General features: G+C 36.6%; 1 protein-coding gene across 5 annotated transcripts in view; it reads left to right on the forward strand.

Annotated features, from left to right (window-relative positions):
• BABAM2 (BRISC and BRCA1 A complex member 2) overlaps positions 1 to 17,123 on the forward strand; it is a 460,475-nt gene that overhangs the window by 20,324 nt on the left and 423,028 nt on the right. The gene's annotated exons all lie outside the window — the stretch shown is intronic.

Below are 17,123 nucleotides of genomic sequence, written 5' to 3' on the forward strand. Positions count from 1 at the left end.
TTTAGATATATATATATATATATATATATAAATAAATGGAATTTTTGCTGCACAAAATGGCATTTTGTGTGAGGCTTCATTTGTTCAGTGTTATGTTTGTGGTATTCTCTGTTGTTGCAGATAGTTGTAGATCACCCATTTTTCTGGCTGAGCAACTAGTCTTCCGTTGTGTAACATGCCACAGTTTATCTACTGTACTTTTGAAGGGCATTTGAGTAGTTCCTAATTGATATGGTTTGGGTGTGTTTCTACCCAAATCTCATCTTGAATTGTAGTTTCCATAATCCCCACCTGTCGTGGGAGGGACCCGGTGGAAGGCAATTGAATCCTGGGTGCTGTTCTTATGATAGAGAGTGAGTTCTCATGCAATCTGATGATTTTATAAGGGGCTTTTTCCCCTTTTGCTCGGTACTTCTCCTTGCTGCCGCCATGTGAAGAAGGATGTGCTTGTTTCCCCTTCTGCTATGATTGTAAGTTCCTTGAGGCCTCCCGAGCCATGCTGAACTGTGAGTCAATTAAACCTCTTTCCTTTGTAAACTACCCAGTTTGGGGCATGTCTTTATTAGCAGTGTGGGAACAGACTAATACACTGGTTTTAGTCCATTTTGAATAGTGCCATTGTGAACATTCTATTACATGTCTTTTTGCAAACGTATAATATATATACATGTTTGAACCCTCTGGATTTTTAGTTAAGAACTATTCATGCATAGAATAAATGTTTTAAAATTCTTTCAGTTCCATATTGTGTGTAACCAAAGGAGAAGTTTGGGGAGGGAAGAAGGAAAGGGATGGATTTGAAGGGAAAGAACAAACACAGAGGAAGGACAGTAAGATAGGAAGAGGAAATCAGGGGAGAAGAAAAGATTATAGAAAAGGAAGGGTGAAGAAAAATGGAGGCAAGCCTACAGCTGTGGGCTCCTAAATAAAATAAGATACTGAAACTAAATCCTTATCACAATCTTGAGCGTGGACTTCAAGGTATCATTACTTCTTGAAATGCAAATCTCTCTTCAAGCCTCATCAGCTGCTCTCAGAAGCTGTTTGGCCTCCAGTTCATCCATTTCTCTCTATCTGTACTGTCAACACTCCATCTCTTTTCCTAACTAGTCCTAACCAGACTCTTCATAACTGTTCTAGATCTGATCTGTTTTCCACTATCAGTCATTTATATTATTTTAAACAAATCTAATAATAAAAAATAAAAACCAGCTCATGTTGAGATAGAATAGGAATAGGACGTGCCTCCTCCATGTATTTTTCCTTTTCTTCTTCTTTTCACAAAACCTACACCACTACTTTGCCTACACTATACCCACTAATCCCCAAGCTTTTAGCCACTCAAAGAAAATAGCCATTCTTCTGTGCTGTTGTAATGTTTAACCATGCCTAATTCCAGAAACTGGCCTTAGGGGATCTAAACATTGAACCAAGGCTGTGGAGTCTCCCACCTTGGGAAGGAATGCTGAACAATTACTAGGATATGTAAAGGGAAAACAGTTTCGTTGTTGGAACTGGGGCAGAAATTAAACACATGTAGTTATTTTAAGTCTGTCACTGATTTGCTTTTTGAACTACATTCGCAGACTCCTTATTCTTTTTTTTGTTGCTGTTTTTTCCATTATTAAAGTTATTGAGGAGTTGGAAGCTTGAATGACTTTGCAAATCTTAACTAAAACTAATGATAGAATTATTGGCATTGTGGAATAATTTCTTACAGCACAGCACAATGTAGTTAATTTTAAAGAATAGTATTTATCATGTTTTTGCATCATAAAAGTATCTTTTGGAATTGTCATTGGCAGGTTTTTATAAATATGCTTATTATATCTATGTTTGTATGTATTTACTCAAGAAATTAAAAGAGTTTGTAAGTCAGAAAAGGATTCTGAGAACCAATATCGTTCAAATGGAAGATTGGAAGTATAGGTAGATTGGCATGAATTCAGGATGCAAGAGACCATTACTTTAGATGGTCTCTTTAGAAGGCCTGGGGTTTAAAACTGAGCCATACTACCCTTTAGTATTTCCAAAGGATAGACAACCACAGATTATGCGAGCAGTCATGTTGCAAGATTGGGTGACCCCTTCAAACTGGCTTGTCAGATTTGTTCATATCTTCTTGCAAGGAATGAACCCAAGAATATGTTGGAGCTACATCTGGATGAAAATGAAATAGTGTTACGGATTCTGAGCAGTCAGACAGATAACCTGATGATAAATTTTAGGTAGTGAACTATATTGATGTTGCTGTCAACTTAGTAGAGATATCAAAAGAACACTTGGAAAGAAATAAATTAATGTTTGTTACTGTTGTAGGAAAACCAAGATGAATAGGGAGATTAGAAGACATCAAAGTAAAGCAGCTTATCTTCATATCCAAGGACCTTCAGCATCTAAAGATTCTTTAGAAAAGTGTTTTTCAAACTCTTTGATGGAAGAGCAGATTAAAAAAAAATCTAGTCAGTCACCAACTGATACTTTTGTAAAATATAAAAATGAATTGCTAGAAGAGTGAAATGAAAAAGACATGAAATACAAGGCTTGACTCTTTTATTAGTAGATTCATCAGACTTAAAATTACTTTTACACATTGCTGTAAAAGTTTTAAAATTCTTATCTCATTTTCTGTACTTTTCTTATTATGGATTAGTAATAATTTACAGACCAGAACTGGTCCATGGACCTGCTGTCTTTGAATAGCACGATTCTAGAAAGGTTTCTGTATTCTAACAGTCCAGGAGTTGACCTTCTTAAGAATTCTATCTCAGAGGGGCGACAGTAGTATGTTATTGATAAGTAATTCCTAACTATATATTAGATAATTGGAGATACTGTTTTTTAAAAATAAATATGGTAGATGGTTATACAAATAAAAACTTTTCTGAAGATTACTCAAATTTTCAGTTAGTTGGATCAGTAAAAAATCAGAGAGGACATTGTTACTTTGTGCATGCTTTACGTATGTATACACACACCAAAGAATGGCTTTTGGGTAAGGAGAGAATTTATACATATATTTTGTAGGTATAAAATGCACATAAAATCGACACACACCAATGAATGGCTTTTAGGCAAGGAGAGAATGTTTATAATACAATCTTCTTTTGTAAATACTCTTATTTCTGTACATTTTAAAGATCACCTTTTTTGATGTTTGCTTATTAAAGCTGTAATATAGTTATATATTCTAAGTTGAACATCTTAAATACTATGCCAGTGATTTGGGTAACATTTCAGTTTTTCTCTTAATTGTAACTGATGAAGATTTTTAATGACTATGATAGGCACATTGCCAATTTTGTTACATTCTCTTGTTACAAGAAAATATAATTTGCCATTTCAACTTCGTTTCATGTGGTTCATGGTAGAATTCATTTCTTATTAAAAACTTAATAAAGAACTAGTGTTAGCTTTAGTAGTCATATTAAAGTATACTATTGTTTTAATCTACACCAGAATTATAGAATTTCAGGATTGGAAAGCATTACACTCTAATGTTAACCATGTGATCTATGAACCCCTTCTAATGCTTCTCTGCCAAGTGACTGTTCAGGCTGTCTGTAAATATCTCCAGTCACGTGGAAGCTCCATGAGTCCCAACACAGCCCCCTGGGCAGCTAATACTGTTACATAGTGCTTTTCTGCCTTGACCTGAAACCCTTTTCCTTGCCACTTCTACCCCTTGTCACAATATAGAACAAGCTTAATTGATCCTGCATGTGAGTGAAGATAGCTATCATGTTTGATATTTCTCTCTTCTGTAGGCTAACATGTAGCCTTTGCTTCTATCATGCGATTTGTGTCCTTCCCTGTCTTTTTTGGCTTCTTCTGAATGTGATCCAGTTAGTCTCTATACTTCTTAAAGCGTAACGCCTAGAACTGAATGAAGTGTTCAAGAAATAGTTTTGACCAAGTGTGGAGTTGAGTGTTATTATCTTCATTTTCCAGGAAGCTACCTTCTGTGAGATTGTATTGGACAGAGCTGTGGGTTACAAACCATTGATAGCTGTGACCCTTAGGTGTGTTATGAAATCATTTTAGAGGGTCTTGATTTACATAAAAAACAGAAGAGAATGGAACAAAAGTACACATCATGTAATAAAGCTAAATATCATTGCTTAACAATTTTGTTTTCAATTTATATATGAACACATACACACATATATATACACATATACACACACACACACACACATATATATATATATATAACTCAGTACAGATATCTCTACTGATGGTGATATAAAATGGTGATATAAAAGTTTCTTATTATGTGTCAAAAAAGTTTGAAAGCCTCTGACCTCGACTAGATGCTTCCCGTCCTTGTTTCTCTGATGGCTCCTTCTAGTCTCTGCTTGCTCTGCAGCCAATTTACATGTCCCATCTTGATATTCTTCTCTTTGTTTCCCAGTAAATTTCCTGCTGTGTAACATGAGAGGCATGATGGGCTTCATTAGATTTGCTTTAGGATACTGGAAAATTATTTTACTGCTCTGATTAAGTCTTTTCACAGTTGGACCCCTGTCAGAATTTTTGTCTGTGGAATGAAGAAATGAAGTAGCCCCATGAAGAGGCGAGGAGGTCAATTGAGATTTTTGGATCTGAAAATTATTGCCCCAGAAAAGTAAAGGGTTTAAGGAAAATAGTGTTTGAGATAGACTCTCCTCCTCCTTATTTTTTGGTTTTGCAATTTGTACTTTTGAATACTCGTGACAGCGAGTGCTCTCTGTGTGCCAGGAACTGTTTTAAAGACTTTATTTATGTGCACCAAATCAGTGGATCCTCATAACAACTCTCTGGAGCATGACTGTTATCCTTATTTTACAGATGAGAACACGGAGGAAGAGAGAGATTATTTAACTTGCACGAGGCTTTAGAATTTATAATGTATAGCAGTAGCATCTCAAGCGGCAATCTAAGAACGAAATCCTTTCAAACTACCTAACAACCAAAAATACGTGGATGGCACACTTATCCCATTACCCTGTAGTTCCAGATATGCTCATATAGCAGATGCTAAGTCTTTTCATAATCATTTCAATATAAGAATTTGAAGATATAAAAAACTTTTTTTTTCTATCTTTAGAAAGCACTTTTGAGTAACAGGAAAGGGAATCCTTTAATGACACTTCAGAATCTATTAATTCTTCCTTTTCCTTTCTTCCCCACTCTTCTTTATCTCATTCTCTATTTTTGGCTCTACCCTGTCATCAGTTTCCTACTACAATTCTCTCTGCTTTTTCGTTTTCTTTTCTTCTCCCCATCTCCCTATCTCCCCATCCCCGCTGGTTTTCCATCTATTCTTTCCTTTACTCTGCTTTTGTGCTTTCCATATTCGTTCAAATTTATTTTTTATTTTTTTATATAAGTTAAGCATATACGGAGCACCAAGTAAGTGTGAGGCATTATTGAGATATAAACATAAATAAAGCATGTAGCATGAGAGCTAATCAGGGTGAGATCAAAGCTCTGCTAGTTGATTCCCTTGAGAATCTGAGCTACTGGGGCATGCCACGGTAAATACTCCTTAGGCCTTCCCTATATGGATCAGGAATTTCTATGGGATTTAGATAAATAGTATGCAAATAATATAAAATATGAGCCCCAGAGTTCAGGGAATAGGCAGCACATCCATTTAGGACATGTTTTGGATCAAGGCATAAAAACAGTGGCCTAAAAAGTTTACAGGAATATTTTCATTGGAAAATTAGTAGTGTTTAGTATAAAAATTACTTCTTATAAAATAACGCTGTACACTGAATGTATGAAAATGGTATTTAAGTTGGCCTTGTCCCTGGGGATCTCTTATATAACATTTACTAATATGAGTAATAATTACCAGCATTTCCACAGTTGGAATAGCAAACAGTCCAGGACATTTCTGTAGCTTGTTTGACCTTGTCCACTCCAGCTCCACCTTGCTCACTTTCAGTATTTATGAAATAGCTTTCAGGTACTTCCTATGTGCCAGCAGGTATGCTGCTGGACTCTGAGGGATCCAGGGTTTAATGCGTTCTCTTTCTTCTTAGAGTTTTCAGTCTAGCAGTGCCTGTCTCTTAGGTTTTGCCCTTACTTAAGGACAATTGCCCATAACTATTTCTCCTTCCCCTCACTTGGCCAGATCCTATGCATTCTTAGAAGCCAGTTGTATTCCAGTGAACCTTCCTTGGTTACCCAAGCTAAAAGTGTTTTTTCTGCTCTCTTCGCTCCTATTGTGTTTATTTTCTTTAACAACTAATTTGGCAATTAATCATGTTAATTGCTTTGTGACTTGTATCTATTGTTGTCTTGACTTGTTATTTAAATTGTGTTGTATGACTTTCATAGTTTGATTTTTGTCTTCTGATTACAAGTTCTTGAGAATAGAGACTCCTTTGTATAACTCTTATGGCAATGATTACTCCAAACTTTTTTTTTTTTTTTTTGAGACAGAGTCTTGCTCTGTTGCCAGGCTGGAGTGCAATGGCGTGATCTGGGCTCACTGCAACTTCTGCCTCCCGGGTTCAAGTGATTCTCCCACCTCAGTGTCCCAAGTAGCTGAGACTACAGGCACGTGCCACCACGCCCAGCTAATTTTTGTATTCTTAGTAGAGACAGAGTTTCACCATGTTGACCAGGATGGTCTCGATCTCTTGACCTCATGATCTGCCCGCCTCAGCCTCCCAAAGTGCTGGAATTACAGGCGTAAGCCACTACGCCCGGCCCAAACTTTTTTTTTTATTATGCACCCTGTCTTAGTCAGTTTGGGTTGCCATAACAAAATACCTTAGACTGGGTAATTTGTAAACAACAGAAGTTTCTTGCTCACAGTTCTGGAGGCTATAAAGTCCAGGATCACGGCTCCGGTAGATTGCGTCTGGTGAGGGCCTGTTCCTCATAGATGGTGCCTTCTGTGTGTCCTTCCATGGCAGAAGGGCAAAGGGGCAGACAGGCTCCCTCAGGCCTCTTTTATAAGGACACTAATCCTATTTATGAGGCCTCCATTTTATGACCTAGTCAGCTCCCAAAGGCCCTACCTCTTAATACCAACATGTTGGGGATTAGATCCAATAGGAATTTTGAGGGGCCACAAACATTCAGATTATAGCACACCTCAAATCATTTTATTGTGTACCTCTGCTACATGTATATTTACTTGTAAAAATATATTTATAGATTATAAAACATACATAAAATATAAGCTAAAAATGATATAAAGATAAAATAAGCAACACTGTAAAATAATTTGTATTACTTATAATGTGGTATTTTCACCTGCCATACCTGAAAAAGAAATCTGAAAAAATACGTAGATACTAATGGAAGAAATGCTTTTGCCATAAATTAAGTGTCCAGAAATGTGAGGGTCTGTCTCTGGACTCTTTATTCTGTTTTACTGGTTTGTCTATTTTTGTACCAACATCAATATTTTAATTACTAACGTTTATGGTAAATTTTGAAATCCAGTAGAGCAAATTTCCTACCAAGGTTTTTCTTATTGTGGTAAAATACATATAACATAAATTTACTATTTTAATCATTTTTAAGCCTACAGTTCTGTGGCATTAAGTTTATTCACATTGTAGTGCAATCATTACTACTATCCATCTGAAACTCTGTACCCGTTAGACTATGGCTTCCTATTTCCCTCTCTCCTTAACCCGTTACAACTACCGTTCTACTTTCTCTGACTATGAATTTGACTACTTTAGATAACTCATGTAAGTGGAATCACATAGTCTTTGTCCTTTTTTGACTAGCTTATTTCACTTAGCATAAGGTCCTCAAGATGTATCCATGTTGCAGCATGTGTCAACATTTCCTTCCTTTTTAAGGCGGGATAGTATTCCATTCCATTGTGTGTGTGTATATAGATGTATAGTATGATGTATATATAATGTATAGGACCACATTTTGTTTATCCATTCATCCATAGATGGACACTTGGATTGCTTCTACCTTTTGTTTATTGTGAATAGTCCTATCGAGTTTTTCTTCTTCAAGATAATCGGATCTATTCTAGGTTCTTGGCATTCCATTTGTATTTTAGAATCTGCCTTTCAGATTCCAGATCAATTTAGGCAGAACTGACAACTCTTCATTATGAGTCATTTTTTTTTTTTGAGACAGAGTCTCACTCCGTGTCAGCCTCGACCTCGCTGGCTCAGGTGATCCTCCCACCACAGACTCCCAAGTAGCTGGTACTACAGGCACATGCCACCATGCCCACTAATTTTTTGGTATTTTTTTGTAGAGACAAGATTTATCCATGTTGCCCAGGCTGGTCTCAAACTTTTGAGCTCAAGTGATCCGCCTAACTCGGCCTCCTAACTTGCTAAGATTACAGGCATGAGCCACTGTGCCCAGCCTCATTGTGAGTCTTTTAATCCATGAACATGATATCTCTGTTTATTTATTTACTTATTTTCTTCTTAATAATAGCTTTCTGCATAGCGATCTTACACATCTATTGTAACATTTATTTCTATATATTTGATCATTTGATATTATTTTAGATGGCATCTTTCTAAAAGTTTTATTTTCTAACTGTTGATGGTATATGGAAATACAGTTGACTTCTATGTATGCTCTAACAACTTTGCTAAACCCACATATTCATTCCAGTAGTGCACAAAATTTTCTAAACGTTTACAAAATTTTCTATGTGCACAGTCACATTTTTTGCAAAAACGTAAGTTCTATTTCTTCTTTTCCAATTTCTATACCCCTTATTTCCTCCATCCTGGCTAGGACCTCCAGTACAATGTTGAATAAAAGTGATAAGAGCTGGTATTCTTGTCTCATCCTCTATCTCAAAGAAAAAAATTTCAGTGTTTTATTTTTAAGTATGATGTTGCTTTAAGTTTTTTATAGATAGCCTTTATCAGATTAAGGACTTCCCTTTTATCCCAGTTTATAGAGAGCTTTTAAAATTAGGAATGGATGTTTAATTTTATCAAGCACTTGTACTTACTGAGATAATCCCATTAATTTCCTCTTATTCTCTTAGCAGAGTTAATTAAATGCACATATTAGAAAAGAAGAGAGGTTGAAAATTAATAAGCTAAGCATCTGTCTGAAAAGTTAAAGGATTTTTTCCCCTTCTAGTTAGCTGTTAAAACAGTATGTGAGCCCATCATTCCTACTGAAACCATATTGTAATTTAAACTACATTTTGTTATAGGGACACCTACCAACATTTAAAATACTTCCTACTCTAAAGTAGAGTTGAAGTTTATCATTTATAAATGGAGATATGGCATGGAAGCTGAGAATAACAGTTGACGCCACATGAACTGGCAAACACATTTTCTTGAATATTTTAATTTTGTAATTTTTAAAACATTCTGGGCTGAGTCACTTATTTTGGTGATGGCATTTTGGAATCCTATGCTAAGTATTAAATGTATCATTTTTCTAGTAGGGTCTAGCCATAGTTTTTAGGCTTTAGAGATAGAATATACTTGATGTATCAAGAATATCATATGTCATCAAATGCATAGCTCCATTCCCCTGAAAATCAATGTAGAAAATCTATCTGAATGCAATTCTGTATTCTTTTACCGATTTTAATTTGTACTTTTTGCTTGTAAAAGGGTCTAAGACTTGACCTTGTGGATTTTGATCTGGCCAGTTAGATGGGGTGTAATTATAGCCCTTTCAAGGCTGAATATTTAAGATTCCGTGAACCACTTCAGATGCCTTTGCAGATAAAATGCCCATGTTTTAGATTATTTAGATAGATGTTAAGATACCCTTTGTCAGTCTTCTAGCTTCTTTACTTCTGCATCCAGTCTAGAAACCATGATAATTTTTGAAACTGAGTAATTGATGTTAGATTTAATTCAGAGAAAATAAATTCTAAAAGATGAAAATGTAGTTAATATTAGTTAACAGTAATTTACTGTAATATGTGACCTTTTTAAAAAGGCCACATATCGATCTTTGAGCATATTTTATTTGAGAGTCACTTTTATTTTAGGTTGCCAAAGTTGAAGACTTCCTTCTCAGCTGATATTAAATATTGTTGGTTTAGCACAAACGTCACTATCAAGAAAACAGGAAACTATGTAGGACACATGCCAAATGTTAAATTAATAGTCAGGGTAAAGGAAACTGACGTAGACTCAGGGAAGGAACCCTGGACTCATCTACTTTGTTCTTTTTAGGTGACTTGAAGAGTAGAAATGGTCTAAGTCATTATTTTTTCCAGACAGTGTATCAAAAAACAGGGTTAGCCCTATTAATCCAGAAAGAATATATTTTCTTATATTAAAACTGCTAATGTTTTAAAGGTTGTAGAATATCTTCATATAGCTTTGTTAATCTAAAATTAGTTCTTGGCTGTCACTAAAAAGCCTATAAAGTATAGTAAAATTTGCCTACTTTTATTTTTTATAGTGAAACCTTAAAATTTGAGTTGGATCTCAGTAACTAGGAACAAGTGATAATTTAAAGAGGAGTCAAATCCAAATTTACCTTTCATTATTTACTTACAGTTTATTTATATAAAGAGTTTGCTAAATCAATGAACAGTGTCATCACTGTAGAGTCTATGTCATCAAGTTACAGGGGCCTTGTTCCCTCTCTTGTAGCCTTGAGTGACATGTTTACAGTGTTTACACTTATTACTGATAAATAATTTTCTTTTCATTAGAACACATGTAATAGAACTTCTTTTTGGCAATATTTTGTCATCTTTTACTTCTCATTTTTCTAGGTACTTAATAAAATACCATTTGTTGAAAACATTTATAGTTCATCAATTATAAGATTTAAAGTTATAAATCTTTATAAGTCACTAATTATGATTTATAATTCACCAATCATAAGATATCTCATTAATCTGATGGTTTTCTCTTAAATTATTGAGAGATGGTTTAATATAGTAATTAAGAAAGTAGGCCATGGAGGCAGACATACTGGGTTTGGATCCCAGCTCTGTCACTCACTAGCAAGTTATATAGCATCTACGTGCCTCAGTGCCCTGGTCTGTAAATTGTAGGTAATAACAGCACCTACCTTGGACAAGGTTGCTGTAAGTTTAAATAGTTTAATATATTTAGAATACTATACTTAGAATAGTGCCTGCTGCGTAGTAAATGCCCGACAAATATTAGCTGCTGTTATTTGTTTATTGTGGAAATATAATAATTTAAGGTAATAATTTAAAGTTTAAGTTCTGAGTTGTGTGTACACCTCTTCAAAGGGCAGACCTTCCACAAATAATCACACTTTGCCCTTCTTGGAGGTGAGGATAAACACCTCATCCCAATTCCAGTTAAATCAACAGTCTTTTTTTTTTTTTTTTTTAAATCATGAAAAGAGTACAAACACTAGGAGTCAAGATGTATGCATTCATTCAGCAAACCTTTATCCTCATACACAGTTGTTGGAGTGTTCACCTCCTGGATATCAGTGCTAGACACTGGAGATTTAAAGTTGCCTGGGCCATGGAGACTAAGATATGGTTAGAGTGTCCTGGAAGTGGTTTCCAATCCCAGAGTGCCAGTGAGACCCGTTGCTCTTTGATGTCGTCATCTGTAAAATGACAGTTCTTGAGTTTAGTTCATGAGTGTTAGTAATATGCTAAAATTTCATCAGTGCTGGATACGTAGCACTGTGCTAGGTGCTATACTAGGACTTACTTAAAAAAGAGTATAACGTAGCTCTTTACATGAGAATCTTATGATCTGGTTGAGAAAACAAGCCACAATGAGAAAAACAGACAAATAATACTTGGAGTCATGTGATTAAATGTAAAATAAGAGACTGAACAGATGAGAATGTGCGAAGGTTCTTACGCTCAGCATTTTATTGCGTCAATGATTAACTGCCATTTCTGTGATAAAGTACTAGAGTAAACTACCTCCTTTGATGCTATCAAGAATTCCCGCTTGATAATTCCCACTTTCATAATCTGTATAATGTGAGTTTAACTCCCTTTGTTTACCCACATGTTAAACTTTAAAACAGTGCATTCCTGGTATATTTCGGTACTTTGAAATTGGTAAAAGATACATTTTTACAGTATAGTTTTTATCCAAAATCCTTTCTACACTCTAACACCAAGATATGTTTTTTGTTCTAACATGTTACTGCTATATTCCTAACACTTAGTGCTAGACACACAGTGAACACTGATGAAATATAGTTGAGACACAAATTTGAAATTATACTTAACTGTCAGCAATTTTAAAATCACTTAAAAATAATTTTTGAATTAAAAGTGATTCAATTTGGAATATTGGCTTTTTCAACCTTGGCTCTAACTATGTGTGAGGACAAGTTGCCATTCTATAAATATGATTTTAATGTAGCCAGTAGCTTTTTCTTTACTAGTTTTTTCATACTTGTATAAGGAAATGGCTTTCTAGATGAGTGAATTTCCCTGCTGTATTGGTTATCTATTACTGATTCATGACAGCAGTTTCATGGGAGACCTTAAGCTAGAACTGCCCAGCCAAGCCATTCCCAAATTCCGACCCAAAGAAACTGTGAAAGATAATAAATGTTAGAAATGTGAAGTTTCGTGATATCACAATATAAAGACTTTCATATGCTTTACTTGAAGACTGTTCATTAGTATATCACTCTGAATTCTTTACTTCTGAAAAGTGGTGAAGTACTTTAAAAGGAAAAGATAAAATCAGGCCATCATAGCCAAGTTTTCTTAGTCAAATAGGAAAGGGTTGTATTTAGCCTTAAAATACTTTATAATTGTGTCCGAGAACCATGGCTCATGCCTATAATCCCAGACTTTGGGAGGTTGAGGTGGGAAGATTGCTTGAGGTCAGGAATTCGAGAGCAGCCTGGGCAAAGCCCTGAGATCCTGTCTCAAAAAGAAAAAAAAAATGTAGCCGAGTGTGGTGGTGCTTCTGTAGTCCCAGCTACTTGGGAAACTGAGGTGGGAGGATTCTTTGAGCCCAGATGTTCAAGGCTGCAGCGAGTTATAATTGTACCACTGCACTCCAGCCTGGGCTCTAGAGCAAGATACTGTCTCCTAAAAAAATTATAATAGTAAAATAGTTCATAGTTCGTGTTCATTATAAAAATCAAAACAATGCAGAAAGCAACTGGGTGCAGTGGCTCATGCCTATAATCCCAGCTCTTTGGGAGGCTGAGGCAGGAGGATCACTTAATTCCAGGAGTTTGAGACCAGCCTGGGCAACATGGTGAAACCTTGCCTCTACTAAAAATACAAAAAATTAGCCAAGTATGGTGGCGTGTGCCTGTGGTCCCAGCTACCTGGGAGGCTGAGGTGGGAGGATCGCCTGAGCTCGGAAGTTTGAAGCTTCAGTGAGCTGTGATCGCACCACTGTACTCCAGCTTGGGTGACAGCAAGACCTTGTTTCAAGAAAAAAAAAAAAAAAAAAAATGCAGGAAGGTAATTAGAAGAATGTTGTTGTAAAAATCATTTCAAATCTGGCCACCTTTTGGTTACTCTCCTTCTGAAATCTGTTTATGTGTGTAGATATACATACTTACAAGTATCCTTTTTCCATAAGTGGATCATACTATTTCCATGTATTTTTAAAGCTTTTTAAACATTACTGTGGGTTTAAAGTTTACCCAAACTCCCCTTAGTGCTGTATGACGCTGGAAAGATCACTTACTTGAAGTGGGGACAGGAGTGGGTAATACTCCCCAAAAGCACAATCAAGTCAAAATGGTAGTCTCCAGTTAGCAGCAGGCCTTCTGTTTTACTGAGAGGAATATGCAGATTTGGGGCCAAGTCAAACTGCTCAAGGCAACAGAGGAAAGCTCACCCATGCTCTTTTTTTTTGTTTGTATTTTGTTTTTGAGATGGAGTCTTGCATTGTTGCCTAGGCTGGAATGCAGCGGCATAATCTCAGCTCACTGCAACCTCCGTATCCTGGGTTCAAGTGATTCTCCTTCTTCAGCCTCCCTAGTAGCTGGGACTACAGGCATGCACCACCACACCCGGCTAATTTTTGTATTTTTAGTAAAGATGGGGTTTCATCATGTTGGCCAGGCTGGTCTTGAACTCCTGACCTCAGGTGATCTGCCTGCCTCAGCCTCCCAAAGTGTTGAGATTACAGGTGTGAACCACCACACCCTGCCCCCATGCTCTTTTTTGATTAACGGAAAAACAAGTACCCTCCTCTTGTGCAACATGAATTTTCACAGTAAATTAAAGAACATGACCAAACCAATTTTAGACACAGGTAACTTAAGAAGAGGAAACATTTTAGTTTAATCTTAGAAGAAACTTCTAAGATGGCATTGGTTTGTTTCTTGTAAACCTATTTATCCTAGGTAATATAAGGAAGATAGAATGTAACGTATCTTAAATAATTTGCCCAACATTTCATTGGAAGACAAGCTGAATGCCACTTAGGAGAAAGAGACCTACTAATGGCAGCTTTCCTCTGTTGCCTTGAGCACTTTGGCTCTTGGCCCCACATTTGTATATTCCTCTCAGCAAAGCAGAATCCCTGCAGCTAACTGGAGATTATAATTTTGACTTAAGTGTGCTTTTGGGAAGTATTACTCTTCATACCCCTCTCCCGCATTCCCACTTCAAGTAAGTGATCTTTCCAATATCATAAAACACTAAGGTGAGGTTTTGTAAATTTTTCTTCTGTCTTTTCTGTGACATTTTAGTGGCCCTTATAGATTGGCTAGCCCACCCATTAACCTGACTGTTTCCGTAGAAGATTTGGCTATCATCTCACACTTTAAGCTCTTCATTTTCTTTTCCTTAAACATGCTCCTTTCCTAGTCAGCCTTGTTCAAAAAATCCATTTGTCTCGTCTCCACTGCTGTTACCCTAGTCCAAGGATCCATCATCTTTCTTTCTTTTTTCAGATCTAAAGTGGTTATTATTATTATTATCCTACCTGCATTGGGTTTTCAGTCCCAATGGAGATTGAAAAACCTGGTGAGACCAGTAGCATCCCTGGGGAGGGTAAACACAAGACTCATCCACATTTCTCCCAGCTGCCCTGGCCTTCCTACAACTCTTAGAGGTTTGCAGTCCCTGTCCCTTATAGCCAGCTACGTAGCGATGTCTTTCCTGAAATAGTAGAGACTTTGGGCAGCAGAGCTCTTCATCCCATTCCAGGTGGATAACCATACCCTGAAACACTCCTTTCCATGACTGAAGGTGAGAGGCTGAAGGGAATGCTTTCTGCCCTCTGTGACCCTGTTCGTTCGTTTCCAGCACCATTCTTGCTCTCATGTGCCTGAGTGTGGGCCTTTTCTGCCAAGTGGGCTACACTCTGCTCAACCCCCACATCACAGAAGACTATCTCCTCACTGAAGACTGTGAAGTGAATGTTTACTAAAGCGGCAGCATTATCACTGCACCAGAGCTAGAAAATGGACAGGCAGGGCTCTCTGTAGATAGCAGAGAAGTACGTAATACCATCTACAAATGCATGTTGGTTTTGTTCCATCATCTTTCTTGACTAAAATGGTCTCCTATCTGGTCTGGCTGTGTTCATTTTATCTCTCGTGGTCTTTTTTTTTTTTTCTATACAGTAGACAAAGTGATATTTTAAAAACATAGATGTTTTTACCCTTCTGCTCAAAACCCTCCTTTGTGCTTGGCATAAAAGCTGAATGAATTGTAACCACTTGCAGGCCCCGTGTAATCTGTCCCTTGATTTTGCCCCCTCTCCCTCATTTACTGTGTCCTAATCTTTTGCTCTTCTCTCCCTCATTTGCTGTGCTCCAGCCGCATTGCCCAGATATATCAAGATTTCTTCCCCAGATGTACCAAGCTTGTTCCTGCCTTCACACCTTTGCACCAGCTGTTTCCTCTGCCTGGAATGCTCTATCCCAGAACTTGGCATGGTGGGCCACTTTGTGTTGTTCAGTTTTCAGATTTCACCTCCTCCAGAGGTCCTCTTTGATCTTCCAGTGTAAAGTAGCTCCTGCTTCAGTGCAGCTCCCTGTTTTATTTTCCTCATAGCATTTAGCAATCCTAAACCATCTTTATATGTTTGTCTCTTGTTTATCATTTTCTTTTTCCCTTGCTAGAATTTAAGTCCCATGAGACCGTAGATCTTCTTTGTCTCGTCCATCCTGTAATCCTAACACGTACAGCAATGCTTGGTAAATCTTATCTAAATGAAACAAATCAGTGAATGAAAAACAGAGATAGAGAAATAGACTTTTTTCTTCATAAAATTTTAATTTTTTAGTCGACACATAAGAATTGTACATATTTATGGGGTACACAATGATGTTTTGATACATATAGTGTATAGTAATAAGATCAGGGTAATTAGCATATCCTCATCTCAAACATTTATCATTTATTTGTGATATAAACAGTCAATATCCTCCTCCTAGCTATTTGAAACTGTTTATTATTGTTAACTCTAGTCATCTACAGTGGTGTAGTACACTAGAACGGATTCCTCTTATCTTGCTGTAATTTTGTATCCTTTAGCAAATCTCTTCCTATCTCCCTTAGAAATGTAGCTTTTAATACACTGAGGTTGCTGGAACCAGCTGTTGATGTAGTAAGGGAGGAAGGTGACGTGGCAGGGCACAAAATCACTTAACCAGTCCTGGTTAAAGTATATAATAAAAAGTGTGGCCCAACAATGAGTGTAACCATTCGGGAAAAAAACAATTTCTCATTGAAGAAGAAGTGAGTTATTCAAACAAACTGGAATCAGATTAATCCTGAGGATTTCCTGTACTACTAATAACTTCAGTCTTTAAGCTATGTAGTTAGATAATTTGATCCCCAAGCCCCAAAAAGATCCTTGATTGTGAATGATGTTTTTCATAAATTTAAAGCATTGCAGTTGAATGCAATAGAAAAGGAAAAATCTTAGTGTTGCTTATAGGGTTCATAGCAGCGTGCTCTTAATGACATGATGCTCATTACCATCATTAGATTACATTTTATAATGTTAGAATTTACGTGTTTTCTATAGTCTTTTAAAATAACAACTGTGTTGTGGGGTAGAAAATATTATACTAAAACGGAAATATGATGCCGCTAAAATGTACTCTGAGGAATTTTTTTATATTGAAAGGAAAATGAGAAAGTATTCTTAAAACCTGTGAAATATAGGCCGGGCGTGGTGGCTCAAGCCTGTAATCCCAGCACTTTGGGAGGCCGAGACGGGCGAATCACGAGGTCAGGAGATTGAGAC

This window comes from Rhinopithecus bieti, unplaced genomic scaffold, assembly GCF_001698545.2.
Source record: "Rhinopithecus bieti isolate Rb0 unplaced genomic scaffold, ASM169854v2 scaffold_7681, whole genome shotgun sequence".
In the NCBI taxonomy this organism is placed as follows: Eukaryota; Metazoa; Chordata; class Mammalia; order Primates; family Cercopithecidae; genus Rhinopithecus; species Rhinopithecus bieti.